The sequence below is a fragment of the Lissotriton helveticus genome, chromosome 2_1 (assembly GCF_964261635.1).
Source record: "Lissotriton helveticus chromosome 2_1, aLisHel1.1, whole genome shotgun sequence".
NCBI lineage: Eukaryota > Metazoa > Chordata > Amphibia > Caudata > Salamandridae > Lissotriton > Lissotriton helveticus.
In genome coordinates, this window is record NC_136059.1 from 1,494,982,825 (window position 1) to 1,495,000,875 (window position 18,051).

Consider the following 18,051-nt stretch of genomic DNA (forward strand, 5'->3'; position numbering starts at 1 on the left):
GATCCAGAGGGCAGATTTGTAAGAGTGGTGGGTACTCTGGATGGGCGTTGTGTATGCTCGGTGAACATTTATGCCCCAAATACTGACGATGGGGAGTTCCTAGGCCGAGTGATGGGACAGTTAAATATAAACCTAGACACAGAGCTCCTTGTGGCAGGGGATTTTAACTGTGCATTTGACGGGGAATTGGATAGATGCCCCCGAAGCTAGATGCCAAACCCAAAATGAGAGACGTGATGTCCCAGATGCTCCAAAGTTATGACCTGATCGATGTATGGAGGCACCCTAACCCCGCTCATTGGGTATACTCGTGTTACACGGCTGCTGCCAACACTCACAGTAGATTAGATTATTTTTTCTTCAGGGCATGGTAACGGACCGGATAGAAGAGTTCCACTATTTGGCGCGCTACCTATCCGACCACTCCCCGCTCTTGCTCACATACTTGGTGGGTGGACCTCGGCCCAAGATCCCGCTCTGGAGACTCAACATGGAGGCGTTCGGGGATCCCACTTACAGGGAGGCTAGCGTGCAAGGGCTCGAGACATATTTAGAAGTGACTGGGGGTCAGCTAGCACACGGGCGACTGAATGGGATGCAATGAAAGTGGTCTTTCGGGGAACCTGTCTGTCCACGGAGGTGGGAGTAAGACGGGTACTGGAACGGGAACTACGACAACACGAGGACCGTGTAGCGGAGATGGAAAGGGACTTTCCCACAGACAAAGAGCAACGACCTGAATGGTCGGCCACGTGACAACAGCTGGGGGACACTTGGGCCTCTCTTGGCAAATTTAATAGGACAGCCAGCAGGCTGGGATGGTACGCAGAGGGCGACAAAGCGAGGAGACTATTGGCACGTTTGATTAGGGCCGAAACCCAACCCCACTCGATTCTGGCACTGCAGAATGAATTGGGCCAGATGGTGTATACCCAGCGGGCAATTAACGAGGCGTTCCGATCCCATCTACACAAAATATACTCGGAATCGCAGCCTTTCGCGGACACCGAGGACTCGGAGGTGTACTTTGAGGGGATACAACTGCCCGGTATTGAAGTGGGGAGCCAGGCGGATCTGGGAGGGCCACACCGAGAGGAGGAACTGCGTGCCGCAATAGCCCACCTGCAAACAGCAAAATCCCCGGGGATGGACAGTTTAGCGGCCGAACTCTATAAGGAGTAAAAGGCGGTATTGGTCCTGATGTTTGTTCCATGACGATCAATCGGGGTTTATTCCAGGCTGGAACGCCTTGCGGAACATCCGTCGCCTGGCCCACGTCATGCAAACCTTGGAGGGACGGGCCAAGCAAAGCACACTAGTCTTTTTGGATATCGAACAAGCGTTCGACTCGATTTGCTGGGCCTACCTCTGGAAGGTACTTTTAAAACTGGGACTGGGGGAAGGATTTGTAAAGTGGGTTCAACTACTGTACACCAGGCCTGTGGCCAGAGTCCGTACGGGCCGATGTGTCTCGGATGAGATACCCATATCGAGGGGTGCCTTCTCTCCCCCCTGCTCTTTGCCCTGGCTATGGACCTGTTGGCATGCCATCTCCGTATGGTGCTTAAGGGCCGGGGCATTGAGGTAGTAGAGGTGGAGCATGTGGTGTCCATGAAAGCGGACGACGCCTTGATTTATCTGAGCCAGCCGGCACAGTCATTGCCGATCTTGATGGCCGAGTTATCGCAGTTTACAGTTGCTTCTGGCCTCGCAGTAAATAGGACAAAATCCCAGCTCTATGCGATTGGAGGGCAGTCCGATTGGGAGGGGGTCCCGCGTCCGGAGATGGGGCTCCCATGGGTAGACGACACACTCCGCTATCTAGGGATCTGGATTAGTCGAGATTCCGCATGCTTTCTTCCAACATAACATGGGGCGGATAATCCGGGTTTTGAGGGGAAGTATCGCGTTCTGGAACACCCTTAAGCTCTCCTTGATAGTGAAGATTGCTCTCATCAAGATGGTGGTCCTCCCACGCTGTCTGTACACTGTGCAAGGGTCCTTCTATGAGTTGCCGCACCGGGGTTTTCGGGAACTGGATTCCCTCCTAGTCCTCCTATTATGGAACTGGAAGAGATGCAGGGTGAGCCTGGAAGTCCTGAAGCATAGGTGGGGCGCAGGAGGACTGGAAGTCCCCGATCTAGAGCTGTATTACTTTGCATCACAATTGCAACATGCAATTGCATTGTTGGATACGGACCCATCCTGGGAGCGGTCCTTGCTGGCAGGGACTTACGGGAATGAGCAACTGGGAGCGCTGCTGTGGCAGATGGGAAGGTGGCGAGATCCCATACCCCCACTGATACGATTGGTGGCCGCAATCTGGGATAGAGTGATGAGAAGACATATCGGCAGCAAGCTGTTCGCCCCCGACTTGGATCTATGGTTGATGCCCCCCTTTGCCCGGATTGCATGGGTCATGTCCACGGATAAATGGATGGAGGGAGGCTGCCTTATGCTTGCAGATTTATATCCCAACAATAAATGTATCTCTTATTAGGAGGCGGTCATTGCCTTTGAGCTTGGACCAGGGCAATTCCTTCAATACGCCAAATTAGTGGCGACTGCGCGGCAACTGTGCCCCATGTTTCTGGAGGCCCCGGAACACACCCATACTTTAGTCACCATGTTGGCAATGGCGGGGGGCCGGAAGTTCGTGACTCACCTCTACAGGGCTCTAAGGGAGGATAAATGGCTACGGCCCTTGTCGATAGAGGATAAATGGCAGCGGGCGTGTCCACAGGAGATCACTCCCCGTGAATGGGAAAAGATACACTAAAGTGTGTGGAAGGTGTCAGTGAGCAAACGTTTTAAACAAATTCAATATAATATTATACACATGGCCTACCTCTCCCCTAAGCGTCTACAGGTCATTGACAATACCAGGGATTCCCATTGCCCGCGATGCCGCAGTCCCCTGGCAGACTTGGTGCACATGGTGTGGACGTGCCCCACCCTTCATTCATACTGGGTGTCAGTTTTGGAAGTTTTGGCGAGGGTGTCGGGATGGGTAATAGATCTGGACCCGCGCCCCAGCCTCCTGGGCTTGATCCCCCGAGACCCTAAACGAAGGGTGAGCAGACGGTTCCTAATGCTAGGCCTGGTTACAGCTAGACGTCGTATTGCAATTCACTGGTTGTCCCCACAGGGCCCGACGTTGCTGAAGTGGAGGGCAGATCTGAGGGAATGGGCACTGGCAGAAAAAGAGCACATGAGGCATACAAGGAGGGATGGGAAGCTACCTGAGGTTCTACAGGCTTGGGGGGTAATGTTTCAGAAGTTGGTGAGACAGGATGCACCGCTGACGCAAAACAGTCTTGGCCATCTTGGGGCAGGGAGAGGCTCAGAACCAGGACGATGTGACACATGATGACCCACCATGGAGAACGGATGGCATAGACCCGACTATTTTTATTCTTTTCTGGACCCGGAAGCAGGGGAAGGGGGGGGGGGTTGGAGAAGGGATATGGGTTGGGGGAGTGGGGAGGGGGAGTTCCTATACAGTTCAGTAAGGTTTTAAAGGACAATGCAGCTACATAAGGGGCAGCCAAGTGCCCCCCATCATCCTCGCTACTGTTCTGTAGCTGGCCGATTGTTGGGAATGATGTGAGGATCTATATGTATGGGGCGAACAAGATGTTTAATTGTACATTACTTGAATTATTGTGAAGGAGATGTAAATTGAAAAACTTAACAAATAAAGTTAAAAAAAAAAAACAATCTTCAAAGAGTGCACATTGAGTTACGAGTGCACACTGTAACTTTCAAAAAGGATCCGACCCAAAAGATTAGCTCTTCATCTTCCAAGGCAATAACCTTCCCATAAGCTGTCTTATAACCAATCACAGTTGTAGCCATAAAGTATGGTATCAAAAACCTTTTGGTGTATTTTAAGTAATAATTACAGAAGAATAAAAAATGCAGCATAGATTGTCTATATTTTCTATTACAGGGACATAGCAAATAATCAAGGTTAGAGTTGTGCCCCACTGGAAAGCAAAGCAAAAATGTAATTGTGTCAATCCCCAACCGAAAAAAGCAAACCCCTTTCTCAACGACCAATGGCTTTCAAAAGATAGCTAGATGGGGTGTGGGAAATGTTCTCAATATGCATATATCTAGCAACAGTGGTTTTCTGAATTTCTTTGTCGTATCTAGCTTTCCTGTATAATGCATATAAAGCCTTCTGAAGGGTTTCCTCACTTATAATACCAAGGTCGGAGAGATTTAAAAATAAATATTCAAAATTCACATTAGTTAGGCTTTTGCGAACAGCGGCTAACAGGGTATTTCCATGCCCCTATCACATTTTAAGCAATCTGATATAATCTCCCTGGTGAGTTGTCCTGCTGATCGATACTGTGAGCCAGAATAGTGCAGGGCGGGCCTTGATGTAATCTTCAATATATGGCAATTTAAGTTCACTGTGGCAGGCGTACTGTAAAGAGAAGATGGAAGCACCCAGGATTTTACGGCACAATCTATTCTCTTCCCCCTGGATACTACCACAATTGGTAAAGCCCCAAACTTCTGTACAATAGGTGGCAGTTGGAATACATTGACGTTTAAAGATCTTAGCTGTGGCAGATACGACCTCCAAGCTCCTAGGTTGGAGCAAACCAAGTATTATGTTAGTGGAATTAGAAAACTTTTTCCTACTGTACGCCACGTGATCCGCCCACAGTCCATTAAAAGCAAATACCAACCCTAAATAGGGGCAAGTGGGAGTGATTTGTAAACAGAGTCTAAAACAATTGACGTATTAAAATACTTCTTTGAGCCACATGCCATTAGAAAAGATTTTTTTTAATTGGTGTATAAGTCCAAACTAGCCATGAAATCAACAAAGCCCCGCACCAAGATGCGGAGAGCTTTTGAGGTGCAGCCCATTTGCACCGCATCGTCAGCATACAATAGGGCGGGAAGTTTGTTGCCATTAATGCTGGGGACATCATGGGTGACTGTTACCAATGACTTATTCAGATTGTTGATATAAAGGATAAAAAGAAGAGGGTCCAGGACCAGCCAGACCCCTCCACCAACCTCAATATCTTTCGATATCTCACCACCCCTGCCGATACACACCCGGGCATGCAGGTCTTTATGTAAATAAGCTAAATAATGTACAAGGGACTCGTCCAAGCCATAGTTTAAAAGAATATTCCAAAGCTGTGACCTGTTGACAAAGTAGAAGGCCGAGGAAAGATTCATGAAGGGTAAGGATATAGGTGATTTTTGGGCTATGGTGTATTTGCCAATAATCAAGTTGAGTATGAGGCACGGCTCAGCAGTGCCAATACTTCTTCTGAACTCCAACTGACAACAATGTAAAATCTAGTCTTCCTCGGCCCATGCCCTAATCTTATTGTACAGGACCCTCCCCAAGATTTTCAGCGTGTTATCGATCAGGGAGATCGGCCTATATCAGCTTGGGTTGGAATGGTCATCCTTTTTAAAAATCGGCACAATAATACTGGTGGACCAAGTGTTAAGTATAGTGGAAACTGTTAAATTATTAAAAACGTTCAACACTAAGGGCGCCCAAAAATCTGGTTGATTTTTAATAAGGTCGATGGGCAAACCATCGGGCCTGGGGCTTTTCAGCCCAGACTTTGTCCAATCACCTCCTCTACTTCCGACAAATTAATCGAGACCCTGGTGGCATACTAATTAGGGCCTATATTTGAGACTGGTGCTGAAGAAATCATAGAAATATTTGCTTCCCATGTCTCACTGGCATTATTACAACTAATTGAAGACGGAGGATGTCCTAAAGACCTCATATCTTTAACGGTCAACCAGAAATCCTTCCCATTTTTTGACTTAACTGCCCGGTCAAGATTGTGCCAGCGTTCCCAGACTATTTCCTCCTATCTAATCAAGATAGCTGCTTTATAGCATTGTCTAAGTGTTTTAATGAGGGTCCTATCTCTATGTTTTTTGACGAGTGTCCTTCGAAGAGCTCTGTTAGCTACAGAGCAATCAGTGTTAAACCAACTAGGGCCGGGGTGAGTTTCCTTGATGGGCCTAGATAACAGGGTTTTAACGCCCACACATAGCTGCATAAAAGCACCGTGTACCGCAGGATTATGTTCCTTAAAAGACAGACAGGTATTAATTAACTCCGCATATGTTACTACCATCTTACCAAATAAAACCTTATTATCTTTGCCACGCCAGACCATTCTAAGGTTGTTAGTCGAGGGGGACAGATCCCTTGCACCACACTCTTTATCATAGATCGGCCTGGGGGCAAGACCCAAAGTTAGGTTAATGGGGTTATGATCCCCATGGACAGTAGGAACAACCTCAGCTTTCAGCATACATTTTGCTAATGAAGAGGGAATAAAAATGAAATCGATAGTGGAAAGCCGAGCCCCTGCCTTTGTATATAGGTTCTATATAGTTAGATGCTGCGGCGAGCTCCATCACGCCCAAAAAGATATTACTGCTTACATAATTTAATAATTGGGCCCCCCTATTACATAATGGTGCCTTGCTGGTGGGGTTAATAGCAGAATAAATTCCGCTGTGTAGCTTGACATTGAAGTCACCCCCTAGACAAATTGCTACAGAGCTAGCAACACATTTAGACTTCTGTAGGGAGGAAATACATTTAAACAAGTCAGTAAAATTCATGTATGGGACACTCTGAAAATCATTATTATAAAAATTAATTAAACAAACCGAAACCACCCGTTTATAAATTATTGCCTGAAATGTATAATTTTTTGTGTCAAGGGCCCTTGCGCTACCACCTGATGTGCTATTAATCCAGATTGAGAGACCTCCTGCCGGTCAGCTGGAATTTGGAATAGGGACTACAGTATTAAAACATTCAAACCCCTCCAACAATAACTCCTGTGTGGCACATGTCTCCTGGAACATTAAAATATCCTGTTTTCTAACTAGCTCCAACCAGTCAGGTAAGTTCATTTTGAATGCCAGACCCGCAACATTCCAGCTTAATATTTTCAGAGTGGAATCAGCGTCAAGCACAATTGGAGTATTGAGTGCACGAGGTGGAAACACAGTTGGAAGGGAAGCTGGCTCAGCTAATACTGATGGTGCTAGTGGGGGAGACAGTCAATCCTGGCTATTCAAACCCAACAGTGGCAAAAACCTATTATGTAGAGAGAGGGGAGGTTCAGCAGAGGGAGCATCAACAAGTGTAGCTCCCAAAGGGGGTCTATAAAAATAACCAAGAGGTAAGGTCCATATGCTAGTGGCAATATTTGGATGGGCCTCCTGTGCCATTATTATCGATTTAGCCACTGATGGATTACGAAAATTGATAACAATACAATCCCCATTGATACACTTTGGGGACTGCCCCACCCAACCAACTCTGCGTACCATGGTGAATTTGTTGGTGAGTGACGCCCGAAACCCTTTATGTTTAGATAGCCAATCAACACTTTTGTTACCTAGTTGATCCCATGATTCAACTTGATTAGCCTTAAGACGGGGTACACACGCCAAGACCACAACGTAAGGACAGGCTTCCGGGGGCAAATTTAGCACCTCTCTACTACCATTAGGACTTCACATACGTGTAGTATCAGTACCACCCTCGCATAATATGCTATTTGTGCTTTTACTAACAGTAACCCGAATGCATTAAAATGGCCGTGGCAATGCGGTAACTGTCCTGCGCATGCGTCTAACACATCAGGTGGTGAGACATTCTTCTCTGCTTTGGTGGGAATTCTTGCTTCTGCGCACTAGTATTAAAGATGGCTGTTTCATGTGATTACATATTAACACATATGCTGCTGCTTTAACTAAACCATGTTCGTTCTGCCTAAACATTATTGCTGTAGATAAAATAAAGGAATGGGAATAGAATAGAAATAAGTGGTAAACAGCCCATTCATTTATTCTTTGTTCTAAAACTGTTTCTCTTTAATTTTGCTACTATCTCGTATTTGGGCCTGATGAAACCTTGCGGCACTCCATTTTGAAAATCTTGATTCTGCGCACAAGTGTCCAAGAATCCTCAAGTCATGGCATTGAACCAGTGCCAGTGACAGTCTTGACTGCGATGTGCCTGGGAACCCAAACTATTGAACCTCCAAGAGGAAGCAAACTAAGACCTTGTATTTGTTATTGATACATTCACTGTCGGGTGGAATAAAAGTGCATTGGAAAATAAAATTATAGGCGGGAACATTAATTTTAATATTGAATGGAAATTACCTTATACTGGCATGGTGTGATGACCTCTCCTCGTCTTTTGACCAATCAAAACATAGGGATACATGAATTTGCAACATTGGGGGGTGGTACACTGCCCTGGAAAATGGTATAACTAAGGTAGGCTTAGCTAGTTAGATTGTCCAACTTGTCCGATTAGCTGACCAGTCACTGACCCAACTCACTCAATAGGGATCGAGAGCAGAGGTGCTGGCGGAGCACTCTGTCAGAGGAATCGATAACCTAATCAGGGTTTTGGAAGCAGAGTCGATAACCCAATCTGGGTTTAGAAGGAGAATCGCTTACCCAATCCGACTGTTAGCCTCAGAGCGGGGTGTGACGCTGGCGTTGCGCTTAGTCCTGTCCTGGTCCTTACCTATCTTGAACTGCATCTGTCCTGTTCTTTGACACCTCAATTATCGGGAAGTCCTGTTCTTTTGTCCAGCACATGGAGAGGGTTGGTCCTCACACCATTCTAGGTAAATATAATTCTGTGTGGGTATGTCATTGTATCGTTTCCCTTTCTAATCCCTTCCCTGAAATCAATGTCTAAACAAAATCTCGTATTATTTCTATACATCATTGTGCTTATTATTGTCTTCTTGATTGAGAAGTCTTTAACTGCTTTAGTATGCTCATTGACATTTGAATATTTACATAGATAAAGGTTTAAAACTTTACCCGAGTTTGTGGTTAATATATGAAATGCAAATATTGTTTTCTACCTCATTATTCTAACACTCTTGATCCCTTAGGTCTCTAGGTACCGATGACAAAGATTGGCAAGTCAAGGGGTACAGGTTGAGTCCTAAATTAAATTAAATTCCTGATAGGTAGGGTTACCTTGTCAAAGTGTGTATGTTTATGGGCCCAGGTGAGTATGGTAAAACTGAGCAGGTGACCCGCGTGCTCTATCAGTAGTTCTTTGGTAGCAGAGTAGTGGTTAGGGTTTAGTTAAGATAGGTAATTAGTTGAGTATGGATTATTGATTATTATTGATTTTGTATTGATTTATGTACTAACCAAAACCTGTTCGTATTGTTTTATATTTGTCTGGAATCCCCAGGGGCAGAATAGCGGGTGGTAAATGGAAGTCACACTGCAGTGAGGTCACTTGTCTGAGGAAGTAAGTGCGTAAAGTTAGGTAGAACTCGAGGCACTAATTAGGGATTTTCTGTATAAATGTGTGAATAAGTGATAGCAAAGGAGTTCGCTGGTGAAACTTTGGCCTTATATCACCTAGAAAGGGTAAGCCTGAAGGAGTAACAAGTTCTTTGATGCTTGTATGAATAGTAAGCGGAAGACATTTACTCGCAGTGAGTGAAGGGTAAACGGAAGGGATTTACTCGCAGTAAAAGAAAATGATCTTTCCTTTGAATTTAGTCACTCAGGCACAGCGGCGAATGTTTCGACATTGTTAAGTAATGAATTATTTCAGACAGAGTTTGTGCTCTTTTAAAAGTGAAACATGACAAGCAGCAAGGACACAGAGCAGACTGAAAGAAAAAGAAAGATCAAATTCAGCAGCATGGAGCCCCAGGTGCTTGTGGAGGAGGTGGTAATGGTGCACCCCGGACTTTTTGGAAGGCTGTCCCTGTCTGTGCCTGAATCAGCAAAAAGGAAGCTTTGGCTTGAAATCCATGAGAAAGTCAATGCAGTGGGAGTGACCACCAGAGGCATTGATGATTTAAAAAAGAGGTTTTATGACCTAAGGAGCCTCACAAAAAAAATTGCTGACCACCACAAACAGGCCTCACAAACAGGTGGAGGAAAGAACACAGCACCCCCCCTGACTGACCTGGAGGAGATGGTAGCCACAACCTTCGAGCCAGAAAGCGTCCATGGACTGGGAGAAGTGGACAGCTCGGCGAAAGCTGCAACTAGAAAAGGTAAGATGCATGCACAGCAATCCCCCTCACACCCTCATCCATCCCTCACCCCTTGAAGCTAAGTTACCCCAGTCCCAGTGTGTCTGTGCAAAACAGTAGCAATGCATCATGGTACATGTAGTCATTTAATGAAAGAGCATGTCAGACAGCACTGTAATCACCAAGTTAGGCAAATGATTGCAGACAGAAGGGCAGGCAGCATGTAATAAGTGCAATTTCATATGTTTTATTGTAGTGTCTGTGAGACATTTGCACCTAGCTGATATGTGCTCATATGTCCACAGGTCACACATCCAGAAGGCAGTCTTAGGAGGCAGAAGGCACGGCACCCGAGAGGGATGAAAGTCATGAGCCAGGTCCCAATGCATCACAGGACACAGGTGTTCCGAGTGGGCAGCCACCTTCCCAAGAACATGACATCAGTGGAGAAATGCAGGCCTCCCCAAGACCTTCACAGTCCCCTCTATTGGTATTGTCACCCGAAATGCCAGCATCCTTTGAAATTGAAACACTTGCTGCACACCCTAGCAGGAGGCATGTCGTTTCCCCACTGATGGAAATGGAGACAGCTGCAGGTGAAATGGTGGGTGAAGACACACAAAACTTGCAAGAAGTTGACATCTCTGGGACACTGCAGCCCAGCACAGAGCCTGTACCAAGTACCACTAGACGCCGCACAGTACAAGGAAGGAGTGTAGGTGCACGTGGGGAGGGGTCCAGTGTCTTCCAAGGCCTGGAGGGATCCATGGTCAGGATTCAGAGGATGCAGGGCAAGGGCATCATGTCCTGTCAAAGACAAATGCGCAACCTCAACATCAACATGCAGGAAATTGGTAAGAGCATCAGGGAACTGGTGGAAGTTAACAAGAGCATGGCAACAGGCATACATGACATGACCCAATCCATGCAGCAACTGTGCACAAAACTGGACTCTGAAATTACTTCAAGGCGCAGGGAGAAGCAGCGCGCAGAGAGAACTGAGAAATCTATCCACCGCCTGGCAACAGCCACATCCCTGCTATGCAGGCGTAGCATGAATCGTCAGGAAGTCCTGACTCAAAACAGCAATCAGCTGACAAGGGGCATAGCCGGAATGACCGGTGCGCTGGAGGCTTTACTCAATTCTCAAACTGCACAAACTGCTGCTATTGACGTGCCGGACACAGAAGGTAGCACCAGTAGGAGCAGCACGGCAAGCCCCCATGTTGTAGAGACAAGGAGGAGCAGCAGGCGACAGGGTGAGGTTACAAGCCAAACACCCATTGAACAGGGTGAGCCACATACACCTGCCAGTGCAAAGCGTGGCCGCAAATGAACAGTCAATACTATGGCCTACTGCCATTGGACATTCAAATTATAGAAAAAAAAGTTTTTGTTGCACATTTGTGCCATTTAAACCTGCCTAGTGACAATATACAACTACGGTGGGTGCATTCAACACCTGTCTGTGTGTGTTTGCTCACTGTGAGCATTGCTGTCAAATGCTTACTGTTGCACTTTTGTTCTTTAACATACCTAGAAATATAGGAAATAAAACAAAGTATTGTGCTTTCATTATAGGTCTCAGTCTCATTACTTACTCAGAAATAGTTGCGTGTTATTTCCTCACGTCTGTATCTGCCATCACTTGTTGTTGACACTCCAGCAGGTTGTGTTTCAGGCACAGCAATGTCGTCGTCATGATCCTCATAGTCTGACAACTCCACCTCAGTACCCCTCTTCACAGCGAGATTGTGAAACATAGCACAGGCAGCAATTATCTTACAGCAGGTGATGGGGGTATACTGCCTTGCACCTCCTCTCTTGTGCAAGCATCTGAACCTGCTTTTCCAGATTCCAAATGTTCGCTCTACAACATTCCGTGTGCTCTTGTGTGCCCGGTTATATCTCCTTTGGCTGGGGGTTGAGGGGTTGAGGTAGGGGGTGAGTGTGAAGGAGCGGAGGGCATATGCACTGTCTCCTAAAAGGTAATGGGAATACATTACTCACATGCATATATGTACTTCTTACTGCAATAGGTGTAATAGGGGTCGCACACTGTGTCTTACCTAGTAGGCATCCTTCACCAAATTCACATGCAGTCAGCCGTGCATAGATGCCATTGTTTTGAAATATATAGGAGTCATGGGTACTCCCAGGGAATTTTGCCACTAGGTCAGTGATGGCGAAGTTTGCGTTGCAGATCACCTACACATTGATGGTGTGGGTGGACTTCCTTTTCCTGTATATATATTCGGTGGCAGCAGGGGGACAAATGGAATGTGCGTGCCATCAATGCAGCCAATTATATTGGGGAAACGTGCCATCTGGTAGAAGTCTGATTTTGTTTGGACCAGTTCAGCATGGGTTGCTGGAAAAGATATATAATGCTCCATCCTCTGTAACATGGCGTTAAGGAATTTGTGGAAAAACCTTGACAGGCTGCTTTGGGTCACCCCACCTACCGCAGCAACCACACTCTGGTAGCTCCCAGACGCAAGCAGGTGTAGGCTGCACAGCACCTGCATGTGGGGAGGAATAGCGTGTGCCCTTGGGGTAGTATGCTCCAACAGTGGGTGGAGGTCCCTGATGAGTTCCGTGATGGTGTCTGGGGGCAACCTGTACCTCTGGAGTATCTCTGCCTCTGTGAGCATGAACAGGGTGATCCTCTGTCTGTAGACCTGCTCCTCTCTCTGCCATTCCCTCTCTCCTTCCTCCTGTAGCCGTAGCCGTCTTGCAATGACATAAAATGCCACCATTGTGCAAGAAGAATTGCATTTTGGGTCAATTTTTATAGGTTTCACCTGTTTACCACCTGATTCCAATCCATGGTAAATACAAACCCTTAAATACCGATTTTTAAGCAAATTCGGCATTTCAGAGCTTCCCTACATCTCAATATCCATTTTTACCACTTCTTATTTACCGAATCGGTATTTTACTGATTCGGTAACTTCACCGAATCGGTAAAATTACCGAATCGGTAAATTTACAGAATCGCAAACCGTTGCGATTCGGTAAATTTTCCGATTCGGTAATATTTCCGATTCGGTATTTTACCGATTCGGTAACTTTACCGATTCGGTAAATTTACCGATTCGGACGATTTTCGGTCTCCTACATCCCAAAGGCTCAATACCGGTCGGTAACGGACGAAAATACCAATTTTCGGCCGTTACCGACCGGTAAAGTGCTTCCTACATCTGGCCCATAGTTTTGAATTCGGGGCCAGGTGATAGTAGGCATCTGGGATGCACTACTCCCAGTATTGGTTCTAGTGTAACATCCCTGGTCTCATGGAACATTGCTGGGCTAAGAAGTAGTGTAACATCTCAAGACTGGCTGTCTTTTATAGATAGTAATGACCTTGTACTGTTCCAGGAGACATGTCTGATCGAGTTAGCCAATCCGCTTCTGACAACATTATGGCTGGGCCTGGTGCAGGTGAGGATGATGATACGGTTGCTAGTGTCGTTAACGGCTGTGAGTAAAAGTGACTCCCTTCGGCCACAGATTCAGAAGGGGAACTTGACGCCGGATGGCCTGCTGATTCAGTTGTACTTTCGCCGGCTCTGTGAATTTTCTGCCGCTCTTTTTCTAATGGAGTGGCTGACACAGCTAGCTAATGTCTGTACTTTGAAACATCTGCTTCATCAAAAGGAATGAAAGCTTTTCTGGCCACTGCCTTTTTGTGAAGGTCGAGTTGGATGGAGGTGCTTGCCGGCCCTTCTGACAAAAAAATATGGAAGCTGTAGGTCGTGTTGGTGTTGTAGTTAACTGCGTTGGTGGTGGTACCAGTGCCACGCCGCCCACATCCCGCTCAGCAGCCATTCAGGATAAGGTGAAAATGTCTGTCTGCTGAATGCCCGCTGGGGCTGGAGTTACGTCTGTGATGACTGGGTCATCGTCAGACTGTTCATCAGCAGCAGAAGACACCACTTCTTGTTCGTCGTCATCACCCATAAGTGGAAGCCATGCGGGAACCTTCCTTTTAGGTTTAGCTACCTTTGTCGGCTCATGGCGTGCCTCACTCTCACACTGCATTGGTGGTTTCCAATCAAGATCAAGGTCATCAGAATAAAGGGGGCTTGAAAAAGAACTTTTAGTAGTAGTAGTAGCAGCCCTCCTTGACCTTTTTCTTGCTGGGGATCTGGAAGACAATGGATCATCATCAGGAAGAGTGGCTTCCTTGGATGATACCTCCGCTTGAATATCAATTTCCTGATGTGCCCCTACTTCTGGAGGAACAAGCGTTGTAGGCAGTTGTGCCGCTCCATGAACCTCTAGTTGCAACTCTCCATGCACCTCTCCATGCGCCTCTCCTTGCGCCTCTACTTGCGCCTCTACTTGCGCCTCTCCTTGCGCCTCTCCTTGCACCTCTCCTTGCGCCTCTTCTTGCGCATATACTTGCGCTTCTACTAGTTGCACCTGTGTTTGTCGTTGCGGCTGTGGTTGTTGAACACTCGTCAGCTGAGTTACACCCAGCGTTGATTGGATGGCACTTTCTTGTGATTAGCCAACATCACTGGTCGATGGTGATTGAGAAAGTAAAGTGGCTGCCTCAGCAGCACTCATGGTCTTGGACCTAACTTGGCGTGGTGGCACTTGTTGGTTCCTTCCGGCTATGCCCATACAATGCAGGAGCGATGATCAACCCGATCCACTACCCTTGCCCATAAGCGACCCACTGAATATAATACAATGAGTCAGCAGAGGGGCAACGGACAGGGGGCGGGAAAAGGGTAGTGACAAATAAGGGATCCCAGGTGTTCTTCTAAGGACTACTGCAATGACCAGTGTTCTTATCTCCACGTGACTGCACCTACAATAACAGGAATAGTTACAGTCTAACACATATGGTATTACATACACAACATAGTGCCTCTCAATGTGACCATGCCAGTACAACCCAACACCTCCTTACCCGCAAGCGCTGTATCCGAAGGCTTGTGGAGAACTTCAATGTCAAGATGGTAAGACAGCCAAAGCAGGGAAAGGGGAGGGGAAGATGGCCCGAAAGAAACGCTCTGGAAGTCACAGAGCCTACAGTATAGGAGGAAAAAGTCGTTAAAACGACTGAAAAAACCTCCTTCCAGGTCCAGGGGTTATACTCAGGGGAAATACGGGGATATGTGCAGGGAGGAGACGCTGTAATCGCCGGCTTCCAACGCGGATTCTGCTGGACCCGGAAGCGTCCGAACTTCACTCCACCTCTGCACAACGATGTGGAAAGGGCGGAAAAGACGCGGAAATGTGTATACCGCGATGCCCACAGTCACAAAGTTTGTGGAAGTAATCCAGCCGGACCACTATCTTCAATTCAGGAGAGCGCCGGAGCCCCAGCTACTCCCAAATCCCATCCGGGCTACAAGGCTCAAACTAAACAAAATCAAAAGGGAACACAACAAGGTAGAAGGGAAAGCACATCCAGGGAATACGAACAACAGGAAATAGGCGAAGGGCAAGGTAAGAAGAGCAAGGGATAAGCAAAGAGCCCAATAAACGAGTTAACTAGCTCACGAGCCCGTGAACTACCGCCACAGTGTCTCAAAATACAATATGTCCCTAGCCCCAAAACCAGGAACCACACGACTAGATATCAAGCACTGAGGACAGGGAGAAGGCAGCTTATAACTCCCCCCATCAGGTCACATGGGCTTCACAAACATGGCCACAAAAAGAGGACTACGCACGTATTCTAACAGTACCCCCCCCAACAACCCTCCCCACCGGGCGAGGCTTGGAAGGATGCTGGCGATGGAATAAACAAACCAACCGGGGAGAATGAACCCCCCCAGCAGGTTCCCAGGTTCGATCTTCCGGGGCATAACCTTTCCAGTCAACCAGATAAAACAAGCGACCCCTCCGTCTTTTGGAATCCAGGATAGCCCAGACCTCGAATTCCTCATGACCATCCACAACTAAAGGGGGAGGTGGGGGTAACACCTGGGTAGAGGGCACATAGGGCTTCAACAAGGACGTGTGAAACACAGGGTGAACCCTATATTCATCGGGCAGGTCGAGTTTCATGGCCACGGGATTAATAACCTGCACTATCGGAAAAGGACCCACATATCTAGGCTGTAATTTACGGGACCCACCGAGTCTGAGGTTCCTAGTGGCCAACCATACCTGCTCACCCACATGATAGATAGGAGCTGGTGCCCTGTGTTTATCAGCCTGTTCTTTCATGCAAGCCTTAGCCGCCAGCAACTGTACCCGGGCAACATCCCAAATATCACTCAGCCGCTTACACACATCATCTATGGCTGGTACTCGCCCCGTCGGTTGGATAGCCAGTGCCCTAGGATGGTAACCCAGCGAGCAAAAGAAGGGAGTCATGCCCAGAGCGGAATGCAAGCTGTTATTATAGTAAACTCCGCTATGGGCAGAGCCGTAACCCAATCACACGCCAGGGAAGACACTAAACACGTGAGATATTGCTCCATGGTCTGGTTAGTGCGCTCAGTCTGTCCATCAGATTGCGGATGATAAGCAGGAGACAATCCAATCTCCACCCTTAGCACGGAGCACAACTCAGTCCAAAAATGGGACACAAACTGAGCCCCCCGATCTGTCACCACCGCAGAGGGCAGCCCATGTATCCGCACGATGGAGGACATAAACACCAAAGCCATCTCTCTGGCCGTCGGGAGCTTGGGAAGCGGGATGGAATGCGACATTTTTGTGAATAGGTCAACTACTACAAGAATAACGGTGAAACCTGAAACAGATGGAAGCTCGGTCACAAAATCCATACTAATGGTATGCCATGGAGCAGGAGGGACCTCCAATGGACGCAGCAACCCTGACGGTTTACAGTGAGTGGGCTTGCTGATGGCACAAACCGGGCAAGCTGCCACATAACCCTGGATATCCTGAGCCAACGTCTCCCACCAAAACCACTGCATACACATCTCCATTGTCTTTGGTATCCCAGGATGTGCTGCCAGAGCAGACGAATGACACCACTCCAGTACCATTTCTCTCAATGTAGGGGGAACAAACATCCTACCCTCAAAGTACAGCAACCCATCCTGGACCGTAACATGGGGTAATGACAACCATGGGGCCAAATCCACCTGACGTAGCCGATCCCTCACCAAAGATGGAAAACCCTCCATTGCCACCACCCCTATAATCCTGTCACCAGGAATCATGGGTCTATCTTCCTTTCCCTGTCCCAGTTCCTTTGAATCTACGTGGATGCGGGATAGGGCGTCAGATTTCACCTGCTGTGCTGCGGGCCTATACGTGATGACGAAATCAAATTCATTAAAGAAAAGTACCCAACGCATCTGGCGAGGTGTCAAAGCACGTGCAGAACGAAAGAGCTCCAAATTTTTGTGATCCGTGTAAATCGTGATGGTATGTCGGGCCCCCCACAAATAATGCCTCCATTCCTCAAAAGACAACTTCACTGCCAACAGCTCTCTTTCAGCCACGGTGTAATTGCGCTCCGCTGGCAGCAAGGAGAAATAGGCAATGGGATGCATACAACCGTTCTCCAGATCTCTTTGGGACAACACCCCACCCACAGCACACAACGAGGCATCTGTCTCCACAAAAAACGGCAGGGCAGGATCAGGATGAACCAATACAGGCGCCGACGTAAATTTCTCCAACAACCGCTGAAAGGCCTCCTGTGCCTCGGAGGACCAAACAAAAGGAATCCCCTTCCTCAATAACCGAGTCAAGGGGGCCACAATATCTGAGAAATGGGAAATAAAACGCCTATAAAAATTGGCGAATCCCAACAGAACCTGTATGTGTTTGACCGATGTTGGAACAGGCCAGGTGATAATGGCCTCGATCTTTCTTGGATCCATCCGGACACCACCCGCCGAGACAATAAACCCCAAGAATTCCACCTGAGGTGTGCTGAACTGACACTTCGTTAACTTTGCATATACATGATGATCTCGCAATTTCTGCAACACTTGTGTCACATGCTGATGATGATCAGCCCCTGTCTCCGAGAAGATTA